At 45.7% G+C, this 14,285-nt stretch overlaps 1 long non-coding RNA gene across 1 annotated transcript in view; it reads left to right on the forward strand.

Annotated features, from left to right (window-relative positions):
- The window catches only part of LOC125132725 (uncharacterized), a 36,250-nt gene extending 24,141 nt beyond the window's left edge, over window positions 1-12,109 (forward strand). Inside the window, exons 4-5 of the long non-coding RNA XR_007136304.1 lie at window positions 10,162-10,251; window positions 11,991-12,109. This is a non-coding gene — a long non-coding RNA (uncharacterized LOC125132725). The remainder of the gene's footprint in view (window positions 1-10,161; window positions 10,252-11,990) is intronic.
- The last annotated feature ends 2,176 nt before the right edge of the window (window positions 12,110-14,285 follow it).

The following is a 14,285-nucleotide window of genomic DNA, read 5'->3' on the forward strand; positions in this document are numbered from 1 at the left end:
CTCCAGGGCCTGGTTCAGGAAAGCACAACACTTGGGCTAGGTCATATTGTCCTCATCTTATTTCTGGTGGAAGTGTCCCAGGAAGGCTCCACGATGCAGCTCCAAAGAGAAGGCACCAAATAATGCAGGTTGGACTCTCTGGATATTTTGTTTTGAGACAGTATAACCATCCTCCAGCTTTTTTTCCACAAAAAGTTCCAATGCTGCTGGTCAAGTGGGATGACCTCAGGGTCTTCACAGAAATCTGTGTCTTTTTGGCCACTCAGCCACCTCCTTGACAGGAAAGAGTGGCAATAAAATATTTTTAAAATAAAAAAATTTGCACTTTAAAAAATTATGCTGTTGCATACTTTATAGTGTCTCAGTGTCCCATGTTGCCAATTCTCCTAACATTTCAAGCTTTTTCATAATTATTAATTTGTTATGTTTCTGTGGGAAAATAAAGTAAATTTGCACATCTCAAACTGGTGCCGAAATATCGGCTACCTCTGAACACCGATGCCAAATAGAAATGCGGAGACAGAGTTGGAGGAAACACAAAAAGTAACTTGAATTGCCAAGCAAAGAGGGGAACACAGCAGGCTAGTGCCTCAAGGACTGTGCCCTCTTCCAAAGGCGGTAGTCAGGAATCTTAGAGTGTTGGAGAGGCCGGGGCGTGATGAGGTCCCAAATGTTTTCCTGATTGGTGGGTGGTGAGATAACTGAGAGTCAGCATCATCAACCTTCTGGTTCCAACCTGTCTGGGGTCTACGTGCTTGTGGGCAGCATCCCATTGATGTTTTCTTCCCAGTGGGGGCTTTGGCACCTGCGAGAGAGCTTCAAGGACATAGCTCAGAATATTATCTACAGCCTTTGAAGAACGGAAGGTCCTTGACTTTGTTGAATGGCTGAATTTTTATTACTGTTTCCTTTTTTCTCTGTATTTTTTTCACTTCTGTGATTAAATTGGTTTTTGACTAAAGTTTTTCTATAGATACAAAGGCAGATGGCGGATATGAGTGGGGCGTCCACTCTGGGAAAAGGCCTCATAGCATCCCATTTAGTTACCACACCCGGGTTAAATGTTAACTTTATTATTTATTTATTTATTTTTGTCTTTTTGCCTTTTCTAGGGCCACTCCCACAGCATACGGAGGCTCCCAGGCTAGGGATCCAATCAGGGCTGTAGCGGCTGGCCTATACCACAGCCACAGCAACACAGGATCCAAGCTGTATCTGCGACCTACACCACAGCTCACGGCGACGCCCGATCCTTTACCCACTGAGCAAGGCCAGGGATCGAACCTGCCACCTCATGGTTCCTAGTCAGATTCGTTAACCACTGAGCCACGACATGAACTCCTTAAATGTTAACTATAATTGTGTGGGGCTCATTCTGGTTTCCTCCTCGTGTTTCATTGCTCTGTGTCTGTCCCACAAAAAATCCCTCATGGGCTGATTTTACTGTCACAGTATTAAAAATCTTGATATCACTTGTCCTGATTCCACCCAAGTTGCATGCTGAAATGCATAGCCTCCTGGATCACTAGATCAAACGTTCATGCAAATATGTGATTATATCTGTGGCATGGGATTTCCTAGTCCTGCAACATTACAACTTAATGTTCTAAACATTTGGTGTACATTCTCAAGCTGAGTTTCATGTGGAACTAACATGTTCACACTCTGTTGGAGTTCCCGTCCTGGCTCAGTGGTTAACGAATCCGACTAGGAATCATGAGGTTGTGGGTTCAATCCCTGCCCTTGCTCAGTGTGTTAAGGATCTGGTGTTGCCATGAGCTGTGGTGTGGGTTGCCAATGCGGCTCAGATCCTGCATTACTGTGGCGTGGAGTAGGCAGACAGCTACAGCTCCAATTAGACCCCTAGCCTGGGAACCTCCAAATGCCATGGGTGTGGCCCTGGAAAACATAAAAAACAAAACAAAACCAAAAACCACGTTCACACACTTAATTTTAGGAAACATGTGCTAAATAGATCTAAGTTGTCAATGAAGGGGTGTTTTCATAAAGTTGTTTTATGCCACAAATATTTATTTTTTATTTTTTCATTTTATGGCCACCCCTGCGGCATATGGAAGTTCCCGGGCTAGGGGTCCAATTGAAGGTACAGCTGCCTAAGCCACAGCCAAGGCAACGCCGGATCTGAGCACCATCTGCAACCTACACCGCAGCTTGCGGCAATACCGGATCCTGAGCCCACTGAGCGAGGCCAGGGATCGAACCTGCTACTTCATGGCTAATAGGTTCTTAACTCCCTGAGCTGCAATGGGAACTCCTGCCACAACCATTTCAACTCAGGATTCTGAGAGGCTTCATTCTACTCGCATCACAAATTCAAAATTCTCTTTGAATCGATGACTGAAAAGAAGGAAGTTTATCTTTCTCCCATAAGAGGAAGTCCAGAGGGTGCTGTATGAGGTGTGTTGGGTCCCTGCCCCTGATTCCTCCATGGATACTTGGTGTTCACTTTCCTTCTAAGCACCAAGGCTGCTCTATGTTTAAGAAGGGTGAAGGTTGAGAGCAGAACATTTTTCATTTTTAGATTTTGTCTGGTTTTGATGGAAACTTTGATCTCACATGGTTTGCCCAAACTTTAGGTACTCATGTTAAGTGGCCACCATCATTTTAATAAGACATGTGAATTTTTCAATTTCACATTTCCACATCAAGAACAGAGAAAAGGGAAAAGATGTTAGGAACAGATTATATCACTGGACGTTTGTTTTGTTTTGTTTTGTTTTTGGCTGCAGCATGCATAAGCTTGATGCACCAGACCGAAGATTGAACGCAGGCCTCAGCAGTGATGAGTCCTAACCACTAGACCACCAGGGAACTCCCCAGAGTTTGCTCTTTTTTCTGAGATTATAATAGAGATGATGGGTGCTTATTAAACTTACTCGGATAATTATTTCAATATGTGAAATTGAAAACACCGTGCTGTACAACTTAAAGTCATACAGTGATTATGTCAAGCACATCCCAACAAAACAAGGGTGGGTGGATGAGGTTTTAAAAGTCAAAATGAGGAGTTCCCATCGTGGCTCAGGGGTTAACAAATCCGACTAGGAACCATGAGGTTTTGGGTTTGATCCCTGGCCTTGCTCAGTGGGTGAAGGATCCGGCGTTGCCATGAGCTGTGGTGTAGGTCGCAGATGTGGCTCAGACCCCGAGTTGCTGTAGGTTGGTGGCTACAGCTCCAATTCGACCCCTAGCCCTGGGAACCTCCATATGCTGCGAGAGTGGCCCAAGAAATGGCAAAAAGACAAAAAATAATAATAATAAATAAAATAAATAAAATCAAAGTCAAAATGAGTTACCATCGTGGCTCAGCGGTTAACAAACCCTACTATCGTCCATGAGGACGTGGGTTTGATCCTTGGCGTTGCTCAGTGGGTCAAGAATCCGGCATTGCCATGAGCTGTGGTGTAGGTTGCAGACTCCGCTTGGATCCCACGTTGATGTGGCTCTGGCGTAGGCTGGCAGCGGCTACAGCTCTGATTGGACCCCTAGGCTGGGAACTCCATATGATGCAGGTGGGGCCCTAAAAAGACCAAAAAAAGGAAAAAAAGTCACAATGATAGCAAAAGAAAGAACAATGCAATTTATAACTTTTTTTAACATGTATTGCATTTTTTAATGCAATGGTTAGTGATGGAAATTAACACATGCCTTAGCTCTCCAGTCTCAGACCCCAGGTGTTGTCCCTGAGTCTCTGGAACTGAATGTGTGTTGAGTTGGCCTCTTGGCTGAATAAGAAATAGAAAATAAATGGTGTTCTGTGATTTGTCAGCATGAAATGGCACACTCTACCCAGGGAGAGTTTTGCATTTGTCATTCTAGTGTGTAATACAGAGACACATCCAGCTCTTTTCCTTAAGCTGGCTTAAATTTTAACTGCAGGAAGTTTTCCCTGATCCAATCACTGCCGACAGCAGCCACTTGGAGACCAAGTTCCCAAACACTGCATTGTTTGAGCCTCACAAGCAGGACTTGCTAGCAACCTGCTGACAAAAGCACCTTTTATTGGAATTCCCTTCGTGGATCATGGTAACGAACCCAACTAGGATCCATGAGCATGCAGTTTCGATCCCTGGCCCAGCTCAGTGGGTTAAGGATTCGGTATTTCGGTGAGTTGTGGTGTAGGTCGCAGATGCGGCTTGGGTCTCATGTTGCTGTGACTGTGGTTTAGGTCAGCAGCTGCAGCTCCGATTAGACCCCCTAGGCAGGGAGATTCCATGTGCCTCAGGTGCAGACCCAAAAACAAATACCATTTATTGAAACTTTACTTGTTGGGTAGAAACATCTTAGCTTTTTTTTTTTTTTTTGTCTTTTTGCTATTTCTTAGGCCGCTCCCGAGGCATATGGAGATTCCCAGGCTAGGGGTTGAATCGGAGCTGTAGCCACCGGCCTACGCCAGAGCCACAGCAACGTGGGATCCGAGCCTCGTCTGCAACCTACACCACAGCTCACAGCAACGGCGGATCCTTAACCCACTGAGCAAGGGCAGGGACCGAACCCGCAACCTCATGGTTCCTAGTCGGATTCGTTAACCACTGCACCACAACGGGAACTCCTTAGCTTCTAACATAAGTGGTCCACACAACTGTTAAGTTTTTACTCAAAACGGTTCCAGACAGCAATATATAGGGATTAATTTCAAAATACTGGGAAGCATCCTATGCTTCCCGCCCCCTGCCCTGCTCTCCCCGCCCTCACTCCGTAGACCTGGCTCCCTCCTCGCTCCGCCCCTCATCTGTAGCGCCCCGCCCCGGAAGTTGGGTCTCTAAGGCTAACGGAACCGGAAGTGGAGCGCAGAGAGGAGGTATTGCTGTAAAGCGTCTGTTTCTCCTTTGCAATGGAGGTTTCTTGGGCCTTTGGGCAGCGCCGGCCGCCCCGCTTCCGAAGAGGCCGTGTCCTCGCCCTGGTCCTGGGATTCGGGAGCCCGCCCTCTCCTGAGACACCCTCCCTGCAGCCCCTCTGTCCTCGCGGCTCCTCAGGCCGGTCCTTCTGCCCCGCAGGCGTCCCTTAAGCAGTCAGCCCTTCCCCGCACCCCGCGGCGGGGAAGGTGACCTCGGCCCTCGTGTGACACCCGGTGTTCTAATATCCCAGATTTCATCCCTTTGGAAAATGTTCTTTTCTGGTAGGCGGACATCCTTTTCAATCGGCATCTCTGTAAATACGTGGGCGAGGGGGATCAGGGGAAGCAGAGACTGAGAAATGCAAAAACTGAAAAGGAGAAAAGACCAAGGGAGAACCGATAGGGACTTAGAGGAAGCGAGGCACTTAACACGAGACGTAAAATGAAATAGGTTTACCTTTGAAAGTAGCAGACGAATAAAATGTAGAAGTAAATAAAAAAGCGGGATCTCCAGGTACTGGAAAGCAACTTAGAGGGGGCGCTGGACCAGCGGTAGGAGGGGGTTCGTCAGTGGTGAGGCACTTCACAAGGGGAGACTGGGGAGAGGACAAAAGAGGCAGAACCAGGGCCTTCATAGCATGGCGATGCTGAGACAGCAAGAAAGGAAATCCAGTGACTGGAAGAGCAGAGGAATAGAGAGCACTATGGACGCATAGCCTCCTGGGGCCCCAGAGAATGGAGAGGGAAAGAGTGTAACAGGGAGAGAAGGGCTGTGAGCTGGAGGCCAGAGAGCGAGGAGAGTTGAAGAAAGAGGCACAAATATATGGATTTTTAGGACAATCAGGAAGGTGGGGAAAGACCATTAGGAGGGGGAACAAGTTGCAGAGTGGGGCAGCAGGCATGAGGGAAGAAATAGGGCAAAAACAGCAGTAGAGCAGAGGGGAACAAAAGAGAGACAGACGAACTAGGGAGCTAAGGAGAATGAAATGGAAACACAATAGTGCAGGTAGTACGAGGGTAATTGGATCCAAGTGAATGGTCACTTGTGTCTTTTGAGAGTGCAAGTGTTGTCCTGCAAACCTTAGAGTAATACAGGGAAATTTTCAGAGATTGTTTTGTGGGTTACCTTTGGTATTTTCTAGTATTTTGTGTTGCAGATAAAGATGGTTTCAGGTGCACTGTGAACAATAATTTGGAGTGATTCTTTGGGAAGTGTTGGGTTCTTACTGTGGTATGTGTACAAGTGGAAACAGCTTTCTTTTATACATAGCTTTTCGAGAAGAAGGGATACTCACCACTATGCTAATGAAGACAGCTATATGTAGTTTTTTGAGGTGACAGTATTTGTGTGTGGTCCCTGGGAATATAAATAATGGTGTTTTTTGTCTAGTGGTCCCTGGAGTGTCTTCATATGTATTTTTCCCTCTGGCATGATTTGTTAGAATTTGGAGTGGAGTGCCCATCGTGGCACAGTGGAAACGAATCCAACTAGGAACCATGAGGTCTCAGGTTCAATCCCTGGCCTCACTCAGTGGGTTAAGGATCCGGCATTGCCGTGAGCTGTGGTATAGGTCACACATGTGGCTCGGATGTGATGTTGCCGTGGCTGTGGTGTAGGCCAGCAGCTGTAGCTCCAATTGGACCCCTAGCCTGGGAACTTCCATATGCCATGGGTGTGGCCCTAAAAAGCAAAAAAAAAAAAAAGAATTTGGAATACTTTCTTATATTTCCTAGCAGGATTAGTGGATCATAAGGGGTTTTAGCAAGACTGTGTTGGATTCCATGAGAGTTTGTAAGGTCATTTGAGTCCAGATGGGAAATTATTAAGCTTCAAATGGCAGAAGGTTTTCATCAGGGCAATTCTGCTAGGTTATGTATCTGTGGACAGAACTTGAGAGGGACCGTTAAGTTTCAAGACTGTTCCAAGAATCAGAGGGCCAGCAACCCCACAGTGACCTGCAGCCCAGGTGTAGGCTGGCAGCTGCAGCTCCCATTCGACCTCTAGCCTAGGAACTTCCATATGCCTTGGGTGCAGCCCTGAAAATTAAAAAAAAAAAACAAAATGCATTGTGCTGACTGTAATTAATCATACTATGTTTCTGTATACCTGGAATTTGCTGAGTGTGTAACACTTAAGTGTTCTTAGCACACAAAAATTAGATGGTAGTTGTGAGCTGATGGAAGTGTAAATTACTGTGATTATGACACAGTGCATGAGAACTATGTCTAGATACTTATATTGCAACAGAACAAAGGGTGGGAAAAAATGTATACATGTAAGAGTAACTTGGTTGTACAGTGGGAAAAAAATTAAAATAAATAATAACACTGTATATACAGGTGTCAAATAATCACATTGTATGCCTCATATGTACACCATTGTTTTTCATTAATTATACCTCTGTAAAGCTAGAAAAGAAAAAGAAAGTGGGAGGTGTGCCAGTTTGCCTCCTCTGAGCTGTGCTCATCCCAGGCTTCATATTAGACTGATGACAGGTTTTGCATATACACCTTCTGTGCCTTCTGACCAGCAATTTCTCTTCCTATAGCCAGTGTGGGGTCCAACCTTAATAATGTTTAAGGTCCTCCGGGTGATTCCAGTCCGGATCCATCCTTGAGCAGCAAGGCTCTGCGTCCTCCCAATCCTGAGATCTGGGCTGAGGGCTTGGGGGCTCTGCTCTGCACGGGGATGGAGCAGGGCTGGTCTGTGACCTGCAGGGGGTTGTGGGGTCCAGCTGAGGGGCCCACGGCTGCAGTGTGGGTGAGGGCCTCACCAGGAGGGGAGCATGATCTCAAGAGAGTGTGGGGACACTCCCCTTCTTGGTCTCTGTGTGGGAGTTTCCTGTCCTGAGTCCCTCCTGGGACCCTGGGCAGCAGAGGCCTGTCTCTTCCACATGGTGAGCTCTCCCCTGTGTGTGTGGTTGTGACACTGGAAGGGGGCATGTTAATCCTAAACATTAAACACTGAGTTGAAGGACTGATTTCAAAGACTCACTTAGCCTGAGGAAGAAGCCTGGAAGAGGAAGGAGAGGAAATAGAGGCGTCAGGAAGGGCTCTTTTTCAGTAAAATCATATTCTCATTGGATTCTCCTTGAACTGCCCTCTTTAGCCTCGCTAATCTTGTCTGACTTCGAAGTATACTGCCTGACACCTGTACATTCACACTCTCCCAGGCTCATTTTTCATACTCTGTCCCTTTTGATGTTATAGTAAATAGGATTGTTTTCTAACTTTGTTTTGAAATTATTCACGGTGGATAGAATGTTGCTGTTTTGTAGATAGGTGCATTTGTGCCATATTTTAGATTCCACATATAAGTGATATTACATGGTGTCTGTCTTTCTCTTTCTGACTTACTTGACTTAGTATGAGACTCTCTAGTTGCATTCATGTTGTTGCAAATGGCATTCATTTTTTTTTGTGTGTGTGTCTTTTTAGGGCCCCACACATGGCATACGGAGGGTCCCAGGCTAGGGGTCAAATCAGAGCTGTAACCGCTGGCCACAGCCACAGCCACCGCAATGCCAGATCTGAGCTGTATCTGTGACCTATACCACAGCTCATGGTAACGCTAGATCCTTAACCCACTGAGCAAGGCCAGGGATCGAACCTGCGTCCTCATGGATGCTAATCAGATTCGTTTCCACTGAGCCACAACAGGAACTCCTATTTCATTATGATTTAGTGGTATTCAATTGCGTATATGTACCACATCTTCTTCTTCTTTTTTTTTTGTGTGTCTTTGCCTTTTCTAGCGCCGCACCTGCAGCATATGGAAGTTCCCAGGCTAGCGGTCGAATCGGAGCTATAGCTGCTGGCCTACACCACAGCCACAGCAACGCCAGATCCCAGCAGAGTCTGCGACCTACACCGCAGCTCATGGCAATGCAGGATCCTTAACCCACTGAACGAGGCCAGGGATCCAACCCACAACCTCATGGTTCCTAGTCGGATTTGTTTCCGCTGCACCATGACGGGAACTCCTGTACCACATCTTCTTAATCCATTCACCTGCCGATGGATATTTAGATTGCTTCCATGTCTTTGCTATTGTGCACAGTACTGCTAGGAACACATGGGTACATGTATCCTTTTGAATTGTAGTTTTGGCCAGATATATGCCCAGGAGTGGGATTGCTGGGTCATATGGTAGTTCTGTATTTAATTTTCTGAGGAACCTCCATAGTGATTTTACCAATTTACATTCCTGTCAACAGCGTAGGAGCGTTCCCTTTTCTCCACCCTCTCCAGCATTTGTTATTTGTGTAGACTTATTAATGACAGCCATTCTGACCAGTGAGAGGTGGTACCTTATAGCAGTTTTGATTTGCATTTCTCTAATTATCAGTGATGTTGAGCATTTTTTCATGTGCCTGTTGGCCATCCATATGTCTTCTTTGGAGAAATACCTATTTCCGTCTTTCCTCCTTATTGATCTTTTATTTCCACGGGTATATAAAACTAGAGAATTGAATTATCATACTAATGTTATTCTATTTTTCTTTTTGTCGATGTTTGCTTCATTTTGGGGGGAGTTCCAGTGCTAGATGTATCTGTCTTTATAATGGTTATATCTTCTAGCTGAATTGACTTTTATCATTATGGAATATCCTTTGTCTCTTGTGTCCATTTTTGGCTTTATCTGAGATAACACAGTCACCCTGCTCTCTTTAGGATGGCACAGCCTTGCCAAACTTTCACTTAGAGCCTTTCCTTCTCCTTAAACCCCTTTACTGACCCCCCCTCCCTCCAGCCTCCTATGTCAGCCTCATGTAAAGTCCTCTTGTGTGAGGTGGATCCAAACCCCCCAGCTCATGCCCCCTTCACCACCTGGATGGCTTGTCCAGGGATTCTGGAGCCCGCCCTCTCCTGAGACACCCTCTCTCCAGCCGCTCTGTCCTGGCGGCTCCTCAGGCCAGTTCTTCTGCCCCAGAGGCCTCTCCTGCGCAGTCAGCCCTTCCCCTCACCCCGTGTCTGCAACCTACACCACAGCTCACGGCAACGCCAGATCCTTAACCCACTGAGCGAGGCCAGGGATCAAACCCGCAACCTCATGGTTCCTAGTCGGATTCGTTTCCGCTGCACCATGATGGGAACTCCTATGTCAATAAAACTTTAAAAATTTTAAAAACAAAAACAAAAAACTAGTGCCTGGAAGAGCAGAGGAAGAAAGAGCAAGTAGGAAGCACAGCCACGTGGGGTGCCATAGCGTGGGGAGGAAAGGATTGTAGCAGGGACAGAGGGTGGGCTTAGAAGTGATTCTCAGCATTAAAAAGCATCTGTTTAACTTCAAAACTTTGAAGATTGACTTCAGAAGACTTTCTTAGCCTGAAGAAGAAGCCCTGAAGAGGAGGAATATGAAGGAAATGGAGTCAGGAATGGCTCTTTCTCAGGTAAAGTCATATTCTCATTTAATTATCAGTCTGACTTCCTGAAATGCCATTGTTTGGACTCGCTAACTCGCCTGAACTACCACAGGATGCCGTCTTGGGCAGGGCTTGTCACCCATGGATTGGAGATAGGGTGTCAGTGCGATTGGTCAGCAGGGTTTTTTTTATTTTTTTAATCGCCACACCTGTCACATAAGGAAGCTCCCAGGCTAGGGGTCAAATTGGAGCTGCAGCTGCCAGCCTATACCACAAACACAGCCACGCCAGATCTGAACCTCATTTGCAGCCTACACCGAAGCTCATTTCAACGCCAGATCCTTTAACCCACTAAACGAGGCCAGGGATCAAACCTGCATCCTCATGGATACTAGCTGGGTCCTTTTATTTTTGTCTTTATAGGGCCACACCCATGGCATATGAAGATTCCCAGGCTAGGGAATCAGAGCTACAGCCACTGGCCTGTGCCACAGCCAAAGCAATGCCAGATATGAGACACATCTGTGACTTACACTGCAATTCACACCAACCCCAGATCCTTAACCCACTGAGCTGGGCCAGGATCGAACCCTCATCCTCATGGATACTAGTCAGGTTCATTACCACTTACCCACAATAGGAACTCCAATTCATTTGTTTTCATGTTTTGGTTTTGGTTTTGTTTTTCCATACCTGTGAGATATGGAAGTTCTGGGGGCCAGGGACAGCACCACAGCAGTGACAATGCTGGATCCTTAACTGCTTAGCCACCAGGGAACTCCTATTCTTTTGGTTGATGGCTTGGTAGGACTTTCCATCCTTTGTTGAACGTGGTGCAGACAGCACACATCCTTTTCTTTTCCTGATCTGAGAGGAAGACCTTTGATCACAGAATATAATGGTAGTTGAGTTCTTTTCATATTTTTGCATTGAAGTAGTTTACTATTTCTATTTTTTGAGTGCTTTTATCTTGAATGGTTACTGAATTTTGTCAAGTGCTTTAATTCTGCATGAATTGAAGAGAATGGCTGTTTTTTTCCCCCTTTATTCTGTTATAATGTTTAAAAAACATTTCTGGGAGTTCCCGTCACGGCTCAGTGGTTAACAAATCCAACTAGGAACCATGAGGTTGCGGGTTCGATCCCTGGCCTCGCTCAGTGGGTTAAGGATCCAGTGTTGCCTAGAGGTCACAGACACGGCTTGGATCCAGGGTTGCTGTGGCTCTGGTGTAGGCCGGTGGCTACAGCTCCAATTAGACCCCTAGCCTGGGAACCACCATATGCCACGGGTGCGGCCCTAGAAAAGAACCAAAAAGATAAAAATAAAAAATAAAAAACATTTCTGGGCATTCCCGTCATGGCTCAGTGGAAACAATCTGCCTAACTGTGAGTTAAGGATCTGGTGTTGCCAACCTATGCCGATGTGGCTCAGATCCCGCGTTGCCGTGGTGTAGGATGGTAGCTACAGCTCCAATTCAACCCCTACCCCGGAAACTTCCATATGCCACAGGTGTGGCCCTAAAAAAAGACGAAAAGAAAAAACAAATAAATAAAAGGCATGAATAAATGTTTAACATTGAATTCACCAAAAGTAATACTTCCACCAGGGTTATGAAACTTTGCAGCCAGAATTGGTCATAATTACTGCAAATTACAATCAAAAACCACTTGGTTTGTTGACCTTTATTTCATTTTCCTATATTGTTTCATTTCTCTCTCATCTAATTTTTCCTCTTAATCTTTTTCTTCTTTCTTTGCTTTTTTCAGCCACGAAGTGTCTTGATGTGGGGTCTTCGTTCCCAGACTAGGGATTGAACCTGGGCCATAGCAGTGAACCTTACAAATCCTAACCACAAGACCACCAGGGAGTTCCTTTCACCTTTTTCTTTCCACGAAATTGGTTTAGTTTTTTTGTTTCTACTTCCACGTATTGAATAAATATATTTCTCATCTGTGTTTGCATTTTTTGTTGTAAGAATTTAGCTGCATAGACTTCCTTTTTGTGTAGTTTTAACTGTATGTTACAATTTTGAGTATGTTGTGTTATTTTCACTTAGATATGTAAAGTTTCCTTGTCATTTCCTTCACATAGTGGTTGTTAAGACTGAATTGTTGGCGTTCTCTGGTGGTGCAGTGCAGTATTTGGCATTGTCACTGAGGTGGCCGAATCACGGCTGTGGCGCATTTTCAGTCCCTGGCCCAGGAACATCTGCATGTCGTGGGTGTGGCCCAGGGGGGGAATTAAAGACAAGAATGCATTGCTTAATTTTTACCTTTTTGGAATTTTTATGTTTTCCTTATGCTAATTATCTGAAGTGTGATTTCATTGTGTATAGTTTTTTTTTTTACGATCTCAGGCTTCTTAAATGCTAAGACTTGTTTTGCAGCCTGACATGTGGTGTGTCCTGGAGAATATTTCACGTGTTCACAAGCAGCATTTGTTTTCTGCTCTTGTGTGGGGGTGATCTGTTTGGTACAATGGGCCTACAGTGTTGTTTAAGTGATCGGTTTCCTTTTGGTCCTCACTTCCAGACAGACGTAAAATGGGGTGTTGAAGTCTTACACAATTAGCTATACTGCTGTTTTTCTCTCCTCATTTCTGTTAGCTTGCTACCTTTTCTGTTACTGTTTGCTACCTACTGTATGCTAGATGTATACCTATTTGTAATTGTTCTCTCTTCTTGGCGAATTGACCCTTTTATGATTGTATAATGTCCTTTCTCTCTCATGTCGGTTTTTTCCTCCTTAGATTTTTTTTTTCTTCTTTTTTTTTTTTTAGGGCCACACCAGCAGCATATGGAAGTTCCCAGGCTAGGGGTTGAATTGCTCCAATTCAGAGCTGCAGTTGCCGGCCTATGCCACAGCCACAGCCACATGGGATCCGAGCTACATCTGTGACCTACACCACAACTCACGGCAACGCCACATCACTGATGGACTGAGCGTGGCCAGGGATCAAACCCGCATCCTCATGGATACCGGTCAGGTTCGTTCCTACTGTGTCACGACGGGAACTCCATCCCCTTAGATTTTTTGACTGATAATATGAAGTCATCTCTGCTTTTTTTTTGTGTTTTGTCTTTTTAAGGCCACACCCGCATCACATGGAGGTTCCCAGGCTAGGGGTCCAATCGGAACTGTAGCTGCTGGCCTATACCACACCCACAGCAATGCTAGATCTGAGCCGTGTCTGCGACCTAGACCACAGCTCATGGCAAGGCTGGATCCTTAACCCACTGAGCGAGGCCAGGGATCGAACCCGCAACCCCATGGTTCCTAGTCGGATTCGTTTCCACTGCGCCAGGAGGAGAACTCCTGTAATAATTTTTTAATCTGTTAAATTAAGGTATAATAGTAATAACTTTTCTAATTTTGAAGCAATGTTTTATTGGTGGAATACACAAACTCCTTCACACTTGGGAAATGTGTTTGTATTTAAGACAGATGGCACTGAATGATGTGGCCATCGAGTTCTCCCCGGAGGAGTGGGCCTGCCTGGACCCTGCCCAGAGGGCCTTGTACAGGGACGTGATGCTGGAGACCTACGGGAACCTGCTCTCTGTGAGTGAGATTAACTTCCTTCCAAAAGTTCAGATCTGCTGTCTTTTCATTATTGCTGTTTGCCTCTTGGGATCACCTGCCTCATTTAGTCATTCAAAGCCATGGTGACTCAGGCATGAAAAGCTTCCTGATGCAGCATCAGGAGTTTCAGCATGCCCTTTCTTCACATGGTCTGCCCACTTTTTTGGGAGGGAGGGCAGAGCTTGCCCACACCATGTGGAAGTTCCCAGGCCAGGGATCGAACCCATGCCAAAGCAGTGACCCAAGCCACTGCAGTGATAATGCTGGATCCTTAACCTGCTAGGCTGGCAAGGAACTCCCTTTTTAAAATATTTTCTGGGGTGTTCCCGTTGTGGCTCAGTGGTAATGAACCCACCTAGTATCCATGAGGACACAGGTTCTTTTTTTTTTTTTTTGGTCTTTTTACAGCTGCACCTGAGGCATATGGAGGTTCCCAGGCTAGGGGTCAAATTGGAGCTACAGCCACCAGCCTGCATCACA

Source organism: Phacochoerus africanus, chromosome 8 (genome assembly GCF_016906955.1).
Source record: "Phacochoerus africanus isolate WHEZ1 chromosome 8, ROS_Pafr_v1, whole genome shotgun sequence".
Taxonomy (NCBI): domain Eukaryota; kingdom Metazoa; phylum Chordata; class Mammalia; order Artiodactyla; family Suidae; genus Phacochoerus; species Phacochoerus africanus.